At 36.7% G+C, this 19,449-nt stretch overlaps 1 protein-coding gene across 1 annotated transcript in view; it reads left to right on the plus strand.

The window, feature by feature from the left end:
- Positions 1-12,084, plus strand: part of LOC143903511 (putative inorganic phosphate cotransporter) — a 72,181-nt gene extending 60,097 nt beyond the window's left edge. The window contains exon 8 of the transcript XR_013258729.1: positions 11,937-12,084. The gene's annotated coding sequence lies outside the window, so the exon portion shown is untranslated. The remainder of the gene's footprint in view (positions 1-11,936) is intronic.
- The last annotated feature ends 7,365 nt before the right edge of the window (positions 12,085-19,449 follow it).

A 19,449-nucleotide genomic window follows, 5' to 3' on the forward strand; every position in this document is an offset into this window, starting at 1 on the left:
TTTTTCGACATTTTCTGATGCTGACTTCCCAGTTGAAATATTAAAAAGTAAATTTTTGTCAAGGCTTGAGTTGAATGGGTTCATAAACTTTGAAAGAGTTGCAATAAAATTTTTTAGCAATTTTGTGTCTCTCTTGATATTATGCTTTTCTAATTGTAAGTCAGATGTTACGTCTTGGCGTTTTTGTAGTCCTGTTGTTTCATATGTAAATGATATAATAGTAGATCGGATTTCATGGCTCTTACATCAACGTTGTCGAGCTGAATTGGAATTTGTGAAGTTTATAATACCAACTAATCTTTTTGCAGTTTCAGCATTAATTGTTTGTTCCAAAGTCAGATCGATTGGTTGCCTTGAAAAATATTTATCTGTCCGCTGGATTCCTAAACATCCTTTTTCCAAACCTTCAGCAATTTCCGGATGAGTTTCATCGATTGTTAGCAAATTGTTATGATACTTTACCAACCAACGAGCGTAATTCGGCTGGTTAAATGCAAAAAATAGATTTGTAATTTTTGGTAAAACATATTTGAATAATCCAAAATCTCCAGTTCTGATCCTACGACTCAAAATGTGATAATAGTTAATTAAATATATATAAGTCATATATAATTGTGGTGTTTTACCGAACGATCCATTTAGACAAGCTTCTCGATGTGCAAAATATGATGATAAAAGTTCCGACATTTCTTGGTTTTTTAATACTGCTGTGAGTGATAACCTACCCTTATTGAAATCCAGAAGTTCCGTACGCAAGACGTCTCTCATCATGACGCTTTGGTTTTCCAGGAATAGTTGAAAGTTCATAATTTCCAACCCCAGTGACATTAACGGATGTATTCTTTTACATCGATTAAAATTTTTGCCTGCAAGAAAAGACTACAGATCCACTAGCTAATAGTCCACAATCAACAGCGATATTCATTAATCCGCAACCCGCTATAAATTTTCCGACAGCTTTAAAGTAAGCAAACATAACATAAAATGTTCCTAAATGAATAAACAAATTGTCGTATTTGGGACTTTCAGTTGACTGAATTTGCATGGCAACTTTAGCAATAGCTAAATCATATGACACACAAATACTTTGTTCGCCAAGCTGCTCAGCAATTTTTTGACTTTCTTTCATAGTTTCGAGAATTACTTTTGGATCAGTAGGAGTATCATTAATAGGTGTAAGATATCGAATGACTTGATTTTCTTATTTTTGTCTTTGACAAACTTGCTATTAAATCCGACCCACATTGGCGTATTCGGAATTTCAAGCGCATGTGATAGCATCCACAGTACATCAATTTTATTAATTTGTTCTAATGTTTGTGGTACTATTGAATGTCGATCATTAGTAGTCGGCAACAAAAGATCTGAGATTTTAGCTCTTTTGTTGAAAGGTTGTAATTCAGGTTGACAAGTTTCAAATGTCCGTCTCCTTTTACGAATTTTTTTTTTTTTGGTTGCATGTGTTTCAGCAGCAACATCAGCTTCAAGGTCAACGGTAACATCATGTTCAACGTCAACAGTAACATTATCTTCTAGGTCAACCTCAACCATCACTTCTTGATTACTGTCCAGTGTGCTTTTGCGTATGGTTGTAAAATTTTCAACGACATCTTGGTAAATTATCCCAACTGTGTCATGTAAAGTATCTTTACCTGATGCAGTATCAACGAAGCGGTCAAAATTGTCGAAAGCTACACCTGTATTTAATCCACTTGTCTTGGTAATACCATCAGGACATAATTCAGATTGACCAGAAGATGTATATAAACGTAGCTTCTGTTTCTAATTCTTCAACTACATGGTAACTGCAACAGTGGCCATACCTATTAATAATTTCAACAATTTTTCGGCTGCTCGTTAGGCTTTTCAAAGTCATCCCTAGGGTTATATGTTTGCTCGTTTTTATTTTACCTTTCGACACATTGTAAATCAAATCTGAAGCTAATGAGTTGCTTATTCTATAACTTTCATTGCTTTTTCTTCGTCCGCTATGAGAACCACCTAATACTGTAAGATAAAAATCTTTTAAAGTTTCAGGAATGTAGCATTCTCCTTTTAACAAATCAGTCGTTTTTATCTCTTCTGGTAGCGCTTGTTTTTCTATATCTAATATTTTTCGTCTCAAAATAAGAGCAGCATTGTGAAGAATGGATTTGTCTTCTAAGAGAGAAAATAAATGGTCATCAATCTCACGGTTAATTGGACCAATAATTTTTTTATTGTGTAAAATACAAATTTTCAGCTGTCCGTCGAATTGTTTTTTTAATTTGGTTTCGAAGTTGGCTTTGGATAATAAACTGTCGTACGTATGGTCATCTTTATACTTGCTGCATTTTTAATCGCACTAACGTAATAGTCACATAAAAAAGTGAAAAAATAACAATTGTTGTTGACAATTACATTTTCATCGATAAACTTACAAACTTCTTCAAAACCTTGTTTATGGAATTCTAAATTTTTATGATAATTAGTTTGTGGTTTATCTTGAAATGATTGCAGCGAATTTATGTATTTTTTTTGACAAATCCGGTGGGCTTTCAAAATTGTTGTTTCGTCTGATTGTTGTAATTTTTGATAAACTTCAGTGTCTCTAACAAAATTTGAGAAAGGCTCAATTGCTTGTTTTAAACTCGCTTTATCCAGAACGCACAACTTTTGAATGTGTCCTTTCGTTTTTTTGCTAATTTTGTGCAAAAAAGACGAACATTGTCGCTAGTTGCAGATAGATCTTCAGCATCTTCCAACTGTTGAGTATTGTTTGATGAAACAGGTATTTCCGATGTACTTTCCTCGTTTATTTTAACATTATCGTTACTTTCTGGTATCGACTGTAAATCTTCTGTTATTACTTGTTTCTCTGCATCTTTGCTTGCCAATAAATCACCTAGAAAAAAAAATTACTATGAAAATTAAAATTCAGCAACTTATAAGATTTGTCAAGTTTCGTAAAAATAAATTTGAATTTGAAGCTATGCAGATCGGGATTCCACAATATTTATTTATAAATTTCATTATTATGAAAAGTTTTAATTAAACTATTTTGGTGTATTTTTAATATGTGTATGTCAAAAGTAACTGAGTATCATAGAAACATAAATGCAGCAGACTCAATTGTATTAAAATACAAACAAAAATCATAAAATTCAACAGATGTCCTTGTCACATAAAAAAACTATAGAAATTCTCTATTATAAAGACTCACAATATTATAAAGGGAAAGTCTGACAAAACGCAATACTCAGGTGTGAAAAAATAGGTCGCCTAAAATACAGATTGTTGTTTTACACACTTCTAGTTTTACTAACTTTATAAAATTTTTAAGCGTTGTAAACTTTATTTTTAATACATATATATCAATTTAAAAATAGTGGACTTTACCTGATGAAGATGTTGATGGTTCAGCAAGTGTGCTTGAGGATTTGAGTATATGTTGTTTCATTACTGCTGAAAAATTCCGATAGCACTGAGCATGGTACCCTTTTGTCGGGGTTACATTTTCAGGTAAAACCACGTCTTTAAATTTTAAGCCATGTTGTTGGCAAACTTTTAAGAAGTTTTTGCATTTTTGTAATCTGTCTTCATTAAAAATAATCACTTTATCACTAGTGTCTTTTTTACAAATTACACAACTTAAACGTTTTTTAACCATTGTGATTTGTCAACACATAAAATTAATAAAAATACTCAACTGTTATAAATACAATACTGTTACATAGACAGAGTCCGCGGCGTCCGCGCTATATGGTAAACTCGAGTCACGTGGTCTCTCAGCAACCAATCACAGCCCGAGGAGTCAGGGCACCATCAGCTGCCGGCAGGTCTCAATAAACTATCTCTCTCGCACTTATGGCTATACGCATAAGACATTTTGTCGCATTCATTTTAAATCTTTATTTGCGTCAGGGAATTATTAAAAACCGTTTAATTCGTCTGGCAATTTACACGTATTTTTAATATTATTTAATAAAGGATAAAGGATACAGAATTTTACTTTATATACCCCAAAGGGCCTTAAAGGGCGTTTTGAAGGGACGTACCCAACCCTAACCTCCAATTCATCCACTACTTTACTGTTTCCTTTTTTGGACCAACGGTTTAACGTCTCTTCCGAAAGACGGAGCCCAGTTTTCTCCGCATCTTGCCCAGAGGGGCGCGGTTTTTCGGAAAAAAACTTTTTCATGTTACATGGCTCTAGTGGACTCAAACCTGGTTCCTCAGATTACGAGTCTGGCGCTCTACCACTAGACCACACCGCCGCCCAATATTATTTAATAAACATGCCATAAAAATTTTAGAATGCTTAAAGTATATTTTTGAGGTATAATTTGCGACGCTTTTTCCCCCGGTCTTGCAATCCGGTAGAGGGCTATCGTGGATGCCAGCAGCACGCGCAACTAATTCAGACACCAAATGATTGGGCGCCAGGTGCGACGGATCGCACCACCGTACACTATTATATCTAACGCGATATTGCCGGCAATACCTCAGGGCGTAGGGCTCGTTCAGGGAATTCGGAGAGAGGCGTCACGCAATCAATCACACACAAAAGAATAAATAATAATAACATATAATATGTTGAGGTCCGGCTTATTGTATTTCGCTACTGAGATAAGGAGTCAAGGGAGAAGTCAGTATATAGGCATTTACTGGTTAACACACAGAGAAGTTTTATTTGAACATCCAACTCGTTACCGTCACCTTTCTTCTGTTTACGTTCGGGGCACTCACGCGCGAAATGTCCTTTTGTCTGGCAAATGAAGCACTCGATGTCTTTCTTTTCTTTCTTCTTCTTTTTTTTCTTTGTTTTCGAGTTTTCAGAGGTAGATGTTTTCATGACTTTCACCGCAGCAAAAGCCGTTACCTCTCCCGCATCGGCGCTTAACCGGCTTTCCTCTCGAAGCAAACGTTCCTGGAGATTCTCGATTGTTTGCCTCGCTGGCTCAACACTGTCCCATGCAGTATGAAAAGCTGAGAACTTTGCTGTTAAGCTCGCCAACACCTTTGCCATTATGGTCACGTCCGACAAATTCTCTCCTAGATCCATGAGCTGCGTCGCCATGTTCTGCACCCTCGCCACGTGCTGTACAACCGTGTCCGTCGGGCCCATGCGATACTCGTGGAACTTTTGTGTTAACATCAGCCTGTTCGATGGCCGATTTCTGTGCATAAATTGTCCCCAGTTTGTCCCACATCTCCTTTGCAGTGACACAGGTCAGAAGAGGCTCGAGCTGCGAATATTCCATTGACGACGAGATGAAGAACATGGCCTTCGCGTTGTCCTTGACCCACGCCTTTCCTTCCGCCGATGCTCGATCACGCGGCTCTACTTGATCCCCGTTCACGACGTCCAGTACATCGTTTGCTAAGAAGATCTGCGTAACCTGGAACTTCCAGCCGAGAAAGTTCGTTCCGTCGAACTTCTGGACATGCCTCGCCAACAATTCACTCGACATTTTTCACACTTCGCGTTCCTTAGCTCGTACACAAATTGCGCGGGAAAACCTGTCTTGCACAATGGCCACCTCCCTGTTACCACACGACGCGTACCGTTTCTCGCCTTCGCTCAACCTTTCTCTTTATCTCGAAATACTGCGCCACTGGGCCCATAACCTGTTGAGGTCCGGCTTATTGTATTTCGCTACTGAGATAAGGAGTCAAAAGAGAAGTCAGTATATAGGCATTTACTGGTTAGCACACAGAGAAGTTTTATTTGAACATCCAACTCGTGGCTTGGTATGTGAGCGACTGACTCACGCATGGCACGCAGGCCGGTAAACGGAAGCTTCGCAGAAGGCGCGCATGCGCATAGGGAACGTGAAAACAAAAATATGTCTGACTTACTTTAACATAATATATTTAGTCAGGTAATGTCAATAGGTGTAGGTACAATCGGTCTGAGCCTCTCGTATTACCGCAAAAATGTCGGATTGGCTGACGCACGAATGCCGCATAAATACCGCAATAAGTGCACGCGGTAATGTCGAATTAAACACTGTAGATTAACGCACGCAAAGTTAGATCAACGCAACAGATAAACGCCGACGAACACACGAAAGCTTAACATAAGAAACAATGGCCGCATTCAACGCACAAAACTGTTGCGGGATCGCTCCCTCTCCCAGCGCTGTTTTTCCCTGAATGCTTTGCTGAGTGAGCGGTCGATACCACTCGACATCTGATCCACGTGTATTTTATCTTAAGTGTAAATAACGTGAAATATGGATCCTTTAAATGTATTTTTGCAATTTGTGGCTGACGACGGGCTGAATATGAATATCGTGGGTAATATTATCGATAATTTGATCCAACCGTTGCCCGAGATTGATAACCTAATACACGCTCAGCGTCAAGAGGCAAAGACGCGAAACGCAGAATATTTTGAGTTAACGATTCCGACATACACGGACGATCAATTCAGAGAACATTTTCGAATGACTCAAATAACTTTTGAGGTACGTATAGTTTCTCCTGTAATTATATCCTATATGATATATGTATAATAGATTGATCATGGATTGTATACAATTATTCTTTAACATTTAGGTATTGCTGAACGTAGTTGGAAATCATATGCAAAACGATCAACTAAATATCAATATTCCTCTGAATAAAAAGTTATTATTTACTATATGGTTGTTAAGTAAGCCCGAGTCTTTTCTGGCAGTTGGTGATCGGTTTGATATTCCGACAAGTACAGGATATGGTATATTTAAATCAATAATAAGTACTTTAGCAGAATTAATGCCACAGTATGTTCAATGGCCGAACGCTGCACAACAAGCTATTTCATTGCAAGTAAGAATTTCAATAATGTGTGTTTTATTGTATATAAGTTTAATTTCATTAAGATTTATTCTTGTACATAATATTGTAGATATTTGAAGAACGTTCACGCGGCATACAAAATGTTGTGGGGGCAATTGATGGATGCCATATACCAATAAAGCAGCCAGTTAGAAATACGAATGATTATTTCAACAGAAAACAATTTCATTCAATAATATTACAAGGTATAGTATTATACAATAATATTACAAAGTACTATTTTCAAATTTTATGTAGTCCTTCCAAATAAATTATCAATACATTAAGAAAAAAATTTCTTACAGGGGTTTGCGATCATTCTGCACGGTTCATCGATGTATTTATATAGGTATGCCAGGAAAGATGCACGATGCACGCGTGTTCAGAAATAGTAGACTATTTCAAATGTTGACAGATAGGGAGAATCCAATTCTCCTTCAGCGCCAACATTTAATTGGAGACTGCGCATATCCGTTAATGTTAAATTTAATGACCCCATTTCGGGATAATGGGCATCTTCCCGCGGCTCACATTCGCTATAATGTCAGACTAAGTTCTATTCGCTCAATCATTGAGCGCGCATTCGGATTACTTAAAGTAAAATTTAGGCGTTTGAAATATTTGGACATTTCCGATCCAGGCTTTGGAAACACAAATATAGCGGCTACATGCATGCTCCACAATTTTATAATTGACGATGGAAAAATAGAAGACTATAATGAAAGGATGAACGATAACGACGATGCTCCTGTAATCGATGTCCATGAGCAAAATGAAGTCCAAGACAGGTTTGGGATGCAGGAAGCAATAGAAAAGAGGAATGCTATTGTAGCTGATTTATAAGTTTGTAACAAAGCAATTTATAAAAATAAAATAAATGTTTATTTTTATGAATATCACTAAGTGAATATACAACCTTATGTTTTAATAGACATACATGTTTTAGAAAATAAAAAACCTTATTTTTACATTTTTTTTCTAGTACTTTCTTTAAAAGATCATTTCTCTCCTGTTGAATTTTGTTGTTGTCGTCGATGCTCTTTTTCAATTCGGTCATTATTTCAACTCGCTCTTGTTCCACCAAAAGCAGTTTCTTTCGCAGATCATAAGTCTCTTTCCTTGAAGCCATTTTCCTCTGTTGTCGCTAAGTTGATGGAGTAGTATATTCTGAAGAATTTGGAACAGATCCAAGAACAGATTCAGATTCGCTAAAGGAACGTTTTGCTGCTACACTAGAAAAAGAAGAGCAAGAAGAAGAAGAATGAGAAAAAGAGTAAGAGTTCGTAATATTTTCTTCGAAAAACGAATCCCCTTCGAACGTTGAATCGAAGAAATCTGAAGTATGCATGAAAATCCTTGTGTGTGCTGGTGGCGTGGATATCCTTGTCAGTTGTGTATGACACACATACCTTGTCGATGCGGGAGATGGTGTTTTTACGGGCGATCTAAGAGTTGGCGGTCCTGTTGATGCTGAAGAAGCAACTAACCTAATCGAAGAAGATGCAGTGGATGTCGATGTAGGAGACAAAATTGTTGACGCAGCAAATGATGACTGTATTGCAGTTGTAGCAGAATCTAAAGAAAAAATTGTCGGTCCAAAATTTATTGTCCGATCATCAGAGAATATTTCTTCAAAGATGTCATAATATTCCCATGTTATTCGTCCTCGTCCCGTTGAACTTTTCCGGTTGTTATCCTTTATTGTTCTGAAAGTTTTTTCAGATTGCGCAACTTTTGGTCCAGTATATCTTCAGTCAAATGTTTATAACCATTTTTGCCCATTTCATTTACGATCTCTGTCCACAGGTTTCTTTTTTTGGTTTTGGGATCACGGAACTTTGTTTTCTCTCCTTGTGCAATTCTAATAATAATTTTGTACCTTTTACTGTCCATTGTTGTTTATTGCCTTCCTCTGTTGTCGAGAATCAAGCGTATCTATATCATAAAACATATTTTACAATGCAACAAAATGTTGATGACAAAGTTGATTGCAATGCCAAAACCTATAAATATTTTAATCAATTTACTCACTGCTTGCGATGTGTCGACTGCAATTTTCTGTCAAAGTGTCATTAATAGAACCAGTAACGTCCAGACAACCTAGGTTGTTTTTCATATATGACTGGAAGAAAACTTTGTCTGAAACATTTAATTATTACATAATACTATTATATAATTAATACATATAATTATTATATTATTATTATCGCGCATACGCAAGTATGATATGCGCAATAATGCATCCCAACAAACATCAAGTTACATGTAGCTTGGTGTTTGCTGGGCATGTGTAATTTATTTGAGATTATGTAAGTTAGTTATACAATTTAATTTAAAATAATATTTTATTTCTAATTGTACATACCATTTTTCAATTTTTCGTGCACTTCCAATATATCTACAATATTCCGTTATATGTATATTGATCTTCGTAATAATCTATTGCAATGCAGCATAGAACATAACCCAAGACAACTTACATGTTTTCACATGTCTTCACATGTCTCCAGTCAAATCTCACAACAGTTCCGTCGATGTAGCATCAAAATTTTCGCTCTAAAATATAGCGTCCGCTACCGCCAGATGTTGTGGGAGCGCTCTCGATCACAGGCCATTCAGCGCATAAATCCGCAACTGTTCTGTGTGCTGAATGCGCCCAATTACGATTCAGGTATCGCGGTACCTGGCTTCGAACTCACAACGAACTTTACGCCACGAGGGCGACGAACCGACTCGCCGCACCTTCGGTTGCTCCTTCAACGCGCACCCGGGCCACTTCGATTCCGCACGACGCAAAATTTATGGGCGATCTCGCCGTGTCAACCACGCTGGCCGGCGGTTGCCCCCGAACACGAAATAAACACTCGTATCGCGGACGATCCCGCGGCTTGCCACGCGAATCCCGAATTCTCTCGCAAGCACGGAAATTCCGCGGTCCCGCGCCGATCCCGTCGATCCCTCCGTTCCGCCAAACACAATATATTCGCCGTCCTCGAGGGCCCAGATACGTTACTCAGATACGAGAGCGAGTGCCCTTCAAATTACATGACCACTCGCGGCTCGCCGTTACCTGCACAACTCGCTCCCGTTATCGCCACGCAAGGCATCACTCTCATATGGCCAAGACGCGACACGATTACCAACATAGACTCTAACACAATGAAACGCGACACGAGTACGAATATGAACACCATGAAACGCGACACGATTACTTACATTAACGCAACGAGACGCTACACAATTCGACCCGATTAATCCGACTCACATATCCCACGCCACGCGACTGTCGGCCGTGGCGGTGCTCGCGGGGAGGGCACGATTGGTTTCTACGCATTAGAGAGCTCACTCTCGGCAAGGCCCTGGCACGATTTCCACCCGACACTATCTTAATGCGAACGCAAGATACCGCACGCGCTCATCTCGCAGTCCACAGGTAATCCTGCGGCGCTCAGGTAACCGATGCGTGCCATGGGCCAGTGCCTCGAGCGAACCCTCTTTTCCTTAACGCGGGGACGCCAGAGTGGTGACCTTACAATGCGTCGTAGTCCCTTCGGTAGTCCGGGCAGCTCGGGATCCGGGTGATGCTTCTCGCTCTTTAGCCGGCACGACAGTGTCGGAAACGATGACCTGCCGAGATCGCGCCGGTTCCCCGCGCCTGCGCTGTAGCGTATCGCTCGACCGGATTGCCGATCCTAGCGCTCCCGGCGCCTAAGCCGCACGTGCGCCGCTCCTTTCGGGGGCGCCACTCCAATTCTGGGGCGCTCTCATTGGCGCCTCAGCTTCTCGCGCGCCTCCCCTTCCGGCGGCGCCGCTCCAATTACCTCCGATTCGGCGCGGGCTTTTTGAATCACCCGGCTGTCCGGGCCGCGATGATCGAGTCGGCGTTCGGGGTCAGGCTGGTCGGGCCTCGGCCCCGTCCGCCGGCATCCCCTCGAGGCGACGGCCCCAGGGCTGCGCCTTTCCCTGGGCCGCTCTTCGGCACCCTGCTCTGACTGGCGTTTCATTCGGGCGTGTCCCGGGGTGTTCTAGACTGCTATCCTGCCGCTGTTGCGACCGAGTACGGAGTAAATTCCGGCCGGCGACACTCATACACTTGCGGGGAGGTCCGGGCAATCCGACTTTCGGCCACGTTCCCTGGCCGTCTCTTTAATCCTCTGCCTTTCCTCGTGGCGGCTCCCGGCCGTTACATGTTGACTCCAGCCACCACTGGCGATCCCTTAAAAACTTAACAGCTAATTAGACCAATTAAGAATACGCAACCGCCCCTCCCTCGCTCCAACGAGGAAGCACCCCAGAATTCCCCTCGGCCGAGCCTGTCCGGGAAGTAGACGCGACTTGTCACGTCACAAATTATTAAATATATTTGGGGGGGGTCAGGTTATACTTTAAAACTCAAAAAATAGTCTGGGATTTTTATTTCTGGGTTAAATAGATGCTAAAATTAAAGATTAAACAAATTTCAAGTTGCCTAAAAGATATTTTTTTAATTTATTTTTTTGCAAATGTCATAGGTTGCGCAGTAGCGAAATAACCGCAAACCCTTTGCCTGACTCAGGATTCTAGATTCACCAACTAATAAAATATTATTTTTTTGTTATTTTAACTTGCCTTAAATACGTTTCCTAAATTCGTCGTCAGCTCTTGGACTATAATGTTTTGTAAGAGTTTAACATTTTTGTGTTCAAAATTTGGATGACAAATTAATACAAAAATCATTAGCACGTTATGACGCTTCACATTTACCACCGTGCGAACGAGAATTAACACAACATATTTTGAGATCACATTACATTGCTTCCATATGGACCAACGCACACCTTAAAATCCCAACAGTTTTGAATCCCGAAAACCATGGGTGGGTGAAAATTGACGATAGATACGAGTTCTTTTGGTTTGATGGAGATCAGCATTCCTCGATGAAAGAAATAATAACAAATACAGATTCAAGTAAAATTTTATGATTTAACTTTTAAAGGACCGGGATTTCAACATTTTTGAAAGCTCATTATTTATGTTGATAGGTAATCTGATGTCAAAAGAGTAACCCATATGGCTCTATCCCGATCTTCTAAGAGTTAAATGTAAAAACGTTCCAAACGCATACCTCTAAAAATGTGGTGTATTTGTTACAGATTCCGAAACTGAGAGAGATGTTACGTTCTGTCGTCCGTTTTTGGGTCAAAACATTTAAGTTATTTACCCGGGATTTGGACCAAGTTGTGTGATTAATCAAGGCCGAAAAGATAGCAAATTTTATAAGTTTTATAACGAGGATCAGACCTTTTAATTATTTCAAAATTAGGGAAATCAACCGTAAAATCCAAAGGAATTAATTTGTATGGAGTTAAGGGTTTTTTAATTTGAATTTTGGTTTCAACTTCCTTTAATTTTAAAAATAATGGAAAGGGGTCGTGATCAAATAGAATAGCTTGTTTAATAAAATATTTTAATTTTTTGATTTGGAATCTTTTGCCCCCTTTTCTGGGCATTCAGGAATCCTGTTGCCACGCTTTTGGCAGCGACAAGAATAATAGGAAATCTCCTGTTGCCACGCTTTTGGCAGCGACAAGATTAATAGGAAGTCTCCTGTTGCCACGCTTTTGGCAGCGACAAGAATAATAGGAAGTCTCCTGTTGCCACGCAGTTTGGCAGCGACAGTTAGTAGTGATGAAATCAAAAAGGTTTTGGATATGAAATTAGTTTCAAAATTAAAATTACCTTTATTCCGGAAAACTCGATTACAAATGTTAAATACGGTTTTTTAAAGTTGTTACTACGAGTTTAGATTTTGACAATAGAGTATCGACTACTCAAAACTCCGGACTTCAAATAACTACTGAATTAATCCTTCGCTCTTATTTATACTTAAATGGCGAGAACCTCCCCGCCTGAGCTTCCCACCATTTCATTGTCTTATCCTAAGGGAGGAGGAAGGTCTTATCACCAAGTGTAACTCGATTCCCTGTGAACCACGGCCAGAGAACTGTCTCCATGAGAAATCGGATAATTAATCGATATCGATTAGCATTCTTGGCTATTTAAAGATTTTAATATCAATTAGCACTCTTGGTTATTTAAAAGACTAAAATTTTGTTTACACGTAACACCTTCCCCCTTAAGTCATACGTGGTACGTTTGTTACCGCGTATGAACTATTAATAAAAGGAGAAAAATTTTTTAAATTTTATAAATGTATTTAATATGAAGAAATTTGTATAATATTGTGTAAAATATATGTATAATAATAATAACGTATAATAATGTGTAAAATATGTGTAATAATATTTAAATATGTATAATAATAACATATATAACATATAATAATGTGTACATAATATTTAAAATTGAATGTTAAGTAATATTTTCAAAAAATAATATTGAATTTAACGAAATAATATGATATAATATAATATTTAATAAGAATTATTCGCCAGTGATGAAATAATAATTTGGTATAGTTAAACGGCCTGACTGGCAAGTTTTATTAGTATATCACAACGACGTTTCGACCACTAATTTGGGTCCTTTTCAAGTTATTTTAACAATGCTAGAATACGAGAATGAAAGAATATATAAGAAATTTAAAAAACAACATTACTCGTTGAACGGATTTACGATAATAACGATAAATAGGACTTACATGGATCATTGTGCGTCAATTATATAAAATTCGTGGCGGGTCGGAAAAATACGACGGTCTCATGTGAAGGCCGAAAAACTAATGATACATTATCGCATAATACAGTAAACATAGAAGGACAACTTAAAGTAATACATTATCGCAAAATACAGTAAACATAGAAGGAGAACTTAAAGTGAAGAAATTATTCGATCATAGACCAATGGTAGGTTTTCAGTGTCTTTCTGTGAGTTGATTGCCCCTTTATGTTTTTTAATAAATAGCATTTCAGAAATTTCACGTTTTTTTTAATTTTGTTCTTTGTGTAAGATTGTAACATCCTGCCATTTGAAATTATGGTCGCAATCTGTTCTATGTTTACTGACGACTCATATCGAGATTTTTCTCCGTTATGTCGATGACATTTTTATGTGCATTCCGCATTCGAAACTTAATGAGGTTGTCCGTACGTTTAACAACTATCATCCGCGTCTCAAATTCACGTATGAACTCGAGAAGAACAACACCTTGAATTTTTTAAACACGTCTGTTTTTAGACACGGCAACTGTTTGTTCACCAACTGGTATCGAAAACCAACGTTCTCTGGCAGGTATATTAATTTTTTCTCCAGTCATCCTTTGAAATACAAGATTAACACGGTCATTAATTTAGTTGACCAGGCCATACTATTGTCGGATAAACAGTTTCACGATGAGAACATCAAGTTAGTGAAAACCATATTGTCTAATAACTGTTTTCCGGACCTTTTGGTGAACAAACACATTCAGAGAAGAATTTCAGAAATTAACAAACGATCGAATAATGAGGATAACGCTAACAACGAGGACAGTGCATTTACTCTTGATCTGAAAAATTATGTTCCCATCCCCTACGTAAAAACTTTTAGTGAGGGATTACGCCGTACGTTCAAAAATTACGGTTTGAACACTTTGTATACGGTCCCTAAGAAAATGGATACACTAATCAGGAAAGGGAAGGATAGATTGGAGATCGGGAGATGCACTAATGTCGTCTATAAACTCGATTGTTCTGATTGCAATGCATGCTATATCGGACAAACGAAGCGACATTTAGAAACGCGTATAAAAGAGCATCGCGCAGACATCAAAAAACCCCCCAACCAACATTCGGTCGTCAGTAAACATAGAACAGATTGCGACCATAATTTCAAATGGCAGGATGTTACAATCTTACACAAAGAACAAAATTTAAAAAAACGTGAAATTTCTGAAATGCTATTTATTAAAAAACATAAAGGGGCAATCAACTCACAGAAAGACACTGAAAACCTACCATTGGTCTATGATCGAATAATTTCTTCACTTTAAGTTCTCCTTCTATGTTTACTGTATTTTGCGATAATGTATTACTTTAAGTTGTCCTTCTATGTTTACTGTATTATGCGATAATGTATCATTAGTTTTTCGGCCTTCACATGAGACCGTCGTATTTTTCCGACCCGCCACGAATTTTATATAATTGACGCACAATGATCCATGTAAGTCCTATTTATCGTTATTATCGTAAATCCGTTCAACGAGTAATGTTGTTTTTTAAATTTCTTATATATTCTTTCATTCTCGTATTCTAGCATTGTTAAAATAACTTGAAAAGGACCCAAATTAGTGGTCGAAACGTCGTTGTGATATACTAATAAAACTCGCCAGTCAGGCCGTTTAACTATACCAAATTATATAATATAATGTAATATAGTATAATATAGTATGATATTGAACATTGTATTCGAAATAATATGATATTTGGCATAACATAATTTCTAACATAATTTCTAAAATCCATAATATAATATGGTATAATATATGTAGTATTTATATTAAAATCTATATCAATATCGTATACCATTTTTTTTTTATTTTTTTTTAATATTTTTTAATTACTTTTTAATTTCGAAATTTTTTTGTTGAAATTCCATAATTTCAAACTCTACTCTATTCCTGACGTATTCCTTGAGACAGTCTCGGCACTGGTGAGACGGCCTTAACCACATTAATTCTTGATTACAAAAGTAACAATTAACTTTTGTATCGATGTCAATTCCGTGTAAGGGTGAGCATATCGAATGCCATCCGGTCACTTCCTCAAAATTTCCAGGTTGGAATTCTCGATCGTAGCATTCCTCGCATATTCTCCTTCTCGGATCACTCCGCTCAACGTAAAGGATCTCGCCGTTATTTTCTGTGCCTAAGCACATGCATCTCATGTATATGTTATATACTTCTTTCCTTCCTTCACTGTAGCCTGCGTAGTCTGCTGGTAGGACTCCGTCGATCGGTCCATAGTACTCATTCTTCTCTTTCTCGCTTCTGTTGTCCGTCGGTCCTTTCATTTTCTATTATTTGTTTAAACTATTATTAATTATTTGACTCTAAAGAAAATTTACTTAAAAGAAAATTATTTACCATTGTTATTTATCTTCCTTAATTTCCTTTTATGATTTTAATTATAATTTCAATCTCGTTGAGCTTGCACTGAGTCTGAATTTGAACTGACTTACATTTACTGGTTGTCTCTCGGCTAGCCCTCTTATCTCTAGCGTAAACCGAAACTTGATCTTAAGAATTTAGAGTTTATTTTGTGTTTATAATCGCGGATATAGGCTTTGAGTTTCATTGTGGATAATTGTTTTATTTTTAATTTCTTTAATTTTAGTCTCGGGAGCAGAGCAAATAATTTTATTTATATGTTGTTGTGAATGTAATGTATTTGTTTCTAAATTTCCATTTTCTGTTATTATGTGTGTTAATGTTGCTTCTGATAACTCTTGCTTCGGAGATATTTGATCCTTTTCTTTTAGTGTTGTTCCTCTTGCTAAATGTAACAGCAAATTCGTTACTGAGTCCCATAGCGCTCCAATTAAATATATTGACCATCCATAAATAGTATGAAGAGCATAGCCATGTATAATGGTATCCATTATTAATTTTATTGTTCGTATGCAGAAGTATAATCCAATTACTCCTGCACTTGCATTTCCGATGGATAAAAATGTTCCCCAAATTTTCTTCCAAGCGTTTTCCGTAATTTTTTCCAATGAATTTTCATCCAAAAGGTGAGAAAGCGATATTCCTTGAGCTTGTACTGGTTCTCCCTTTACGCCACGCGCCATTGTGTTTAAAATTCCATTTCTTTCTGCTGGAAACATTATTTGGTCCCTTAAATTTTCTAGTTCATTATTTGTATAAATTCCGCTTGCTGCCAGGGGTCCAGGATCATTATATTGCCACGTAGGTTTACTGTTCGGTTTCATTATCGTTGGTGGTTTGCTGAATTCTAGAATTGGTGTTATTCGATACCATCCGTCATTTAAAAGGTACATTGTTGGAATTATACGACTACAAGTAGTTTGTGTTCCTGTTTTGAACAAAATGTGAGTTCTTGGCGCTAGAAAATAGCTTTCGTTTCCTTTAAGTACTGGTAATTGCTGATAACATTCTTGCGTATGTCGGTACTTTATGTCCACCGGAGTGCATTTAATTATATGTACAGCTTCTCCAGAGATCACTGCCATATATCCGGGTCCTTTCATAATTTGATATGCGAAATCGTCTGGAGCATGGATTGCTAGGGTCAGTGCGTTCTTCATTACTTGTCGTTCCAAATTACAGCGTTGTGTTAATACGTCTGTGTATAAGCGGTTCATATGTGTGCGTATATGTTTTTCTACATAAACAAATTTTGAATTAATATAAGCAAAAATATCTAAATTTTCTACTGATAATCGGCGCTTATGCGCGAAAGATTCTTCTTTTTTAATTTCTAAAATTACAAGTTTTGGATGCTCTGTTTTAATTAATGTGTATCCACAAAGAAGCTCTTCCCCCATTTGTGTTAACGCAAAAGTTACATCTCTAGTTGACAAGGAATAAATTATTTGCAAATTTTTATCTACATCACTAATCATTTTATTAGCTTTTCCTTCGTATAAAATATCATAATGATTGAATTTACAATAATCATTGGGTATTGTTTCCCAAAAGGTATATTTTCCTTCAATATCTATACAATTTCCATCTGAATATTGACAGGTTGTTCCTGTTTTTAAATGAATCTGATTTGTTTCTATATTAGTTACTGCTTGATGAGAATTTAAACTAATAGTTATTATTCCTTGCACAACTACATTTTGCCATGTCCCATAAGGATCTGAATATTGTGTTCCAAAACATTGTCCATCTGTTGTTACTGATCCTGCAAAAGTGATTGGTCGCGATGTCGTATGATTTACTTTTAGCCCATTGATTACATTGTTAACATTTATAATAAGTGTACCGGTTTTATGCATATTTTTACATTGATCTATTGTCGATTCAATAATATATTCCGCTTGCGCATTTGTTACAGTCGCTATGTGTGAGTGCATTCCGCAGTAATAAATTGTTCTTGAAATCAAAATTTTACATTGAATTACATTTATTGTATCGAATTTCGCAAGTTGTAATAATTGAATGTTAGTTTCCTCTATATGTGGTTCTATTAGTGGTATGTTGCATTCTTCGATCTCCAATAATGAGACAGTCGTCACATTGATGTTTGACGTCCCACAGTCGTACCCGATGATTCCATAAATTGGTTGAATGTTGAGAAATAGGGTGATTATTGGGATTATCATCTTCATCGGAATCTTCTTCTTCAGCTGTATTAATTACAATGTAAGAAAAGATTTTGAATTACTATTATTCTAAAGTATAATTCTAAAGTATATTGTCTTTTAAGATTAAAAATGTTGCGGGTACACTTTTAATCTTATTTAAGTTTTCATTTTTCTGACTTTATTTGAATGAACAATTCTTGATTTTCCTTTAAAAAGGAGTTTAATATTACCATTTGGTAAAATATCTGTAATTATATGTGGGCCAGAATATTGGTCTCCTAATTTACCTTTCTTCGGTTCATTTAAAAGAAAAACTTGATCGTTTATTTGAAAAGTTTGTGGATTAATCTTTTTATCATAATAATATTTTGATTTTAATTTTGATGCAATCAAGCATTCTCGTGCCAATTCTTGTAAATCATGAATATTTGTCATTAACTGATATAAATAATCATCATATGTCTTTTCTTTTCCAATATCGTTAACAATTTCACTGGATGGTTGTCTGGCTGTTTTTCCAAATACCAACTCATATGGAGTATATCCAGTTGATTCATGAGTGCTTGTATTATATGAAAAGGTAGCATATTCTAATAAATCATCCCATTCTGTAAATTTATTTACGTATTGTTTTAAATATTCTACTAATATTAAATGTGACCTTTCCAAAGCTCCATTTGCTTGTGGGTAAAAGGCAGTTGTTCTATATTGTTTAATTTTAAATTGTTTGGTAAATCTTTTCATTAAATTACTCATAAAATTTGTGCCTTGATCTGTCAAAATTATTTTAGGTGCTCCAAAAATGCAAATAAAATATTTTAATAATGCATCAGCTACTTGAACTGCAGTTATTGATTTTAGAGGAATAGCAAGAGAAAATTTTGTGAGATGATCTTGGATTGTTAGGATATAGGAATTTCCTTTGGTGGTTTCAGGTAATGGTCCAACTATGTCCATTGATATTTTTTCAAATGACGAAAATGGTGTGTCCGTGATTAAAATGGGCTGTTTAGTTTTAACTCTTACTAATTTTTTAATTTGACATTGCAAACACTGACTTATATAATTTTGAATATCAGCTTTTATATTTCCCCAATAAAAATTTTGTCTAATTCGATTATAAGTTTTGGTTATTCCTTTGTGTCCCCCGATTTTCGATGAATGAGCCTCTTCAATAATATCTTTCCTTTTTTGAATTTCCGGAATTATTACTAACCCATGGCATATAATTAATTTGATTGAAATTCCAAGCAATGTTTTTCGAATTTGATTTAAAATTTCCTCCCATTGAATATGATCTATTTCTTTTGTTTTTGCAATATTTATTATTTTAATTAAGTTTTCTTTTATTACTTCTCTTAATTTAAATGTAAGTTCAATTAATGTTTCTCT

Source organism: Temnothorax americanus, unplaced genomic scaffold (assembly GCF_048541705.1).
Source record: "Temnothorax americanus isolate GAGA-0224 unplaced genomic scaffold, ASM4854170v1 Scaffold48, whole genome shotgun sequence".
Classification (NCBI taxonomy): Eukaryota; Metazoa; Arthropoda; class Insecta; order Hymenoptera; family Formicidae; genus Temnothorax; species Temnothorax americanus.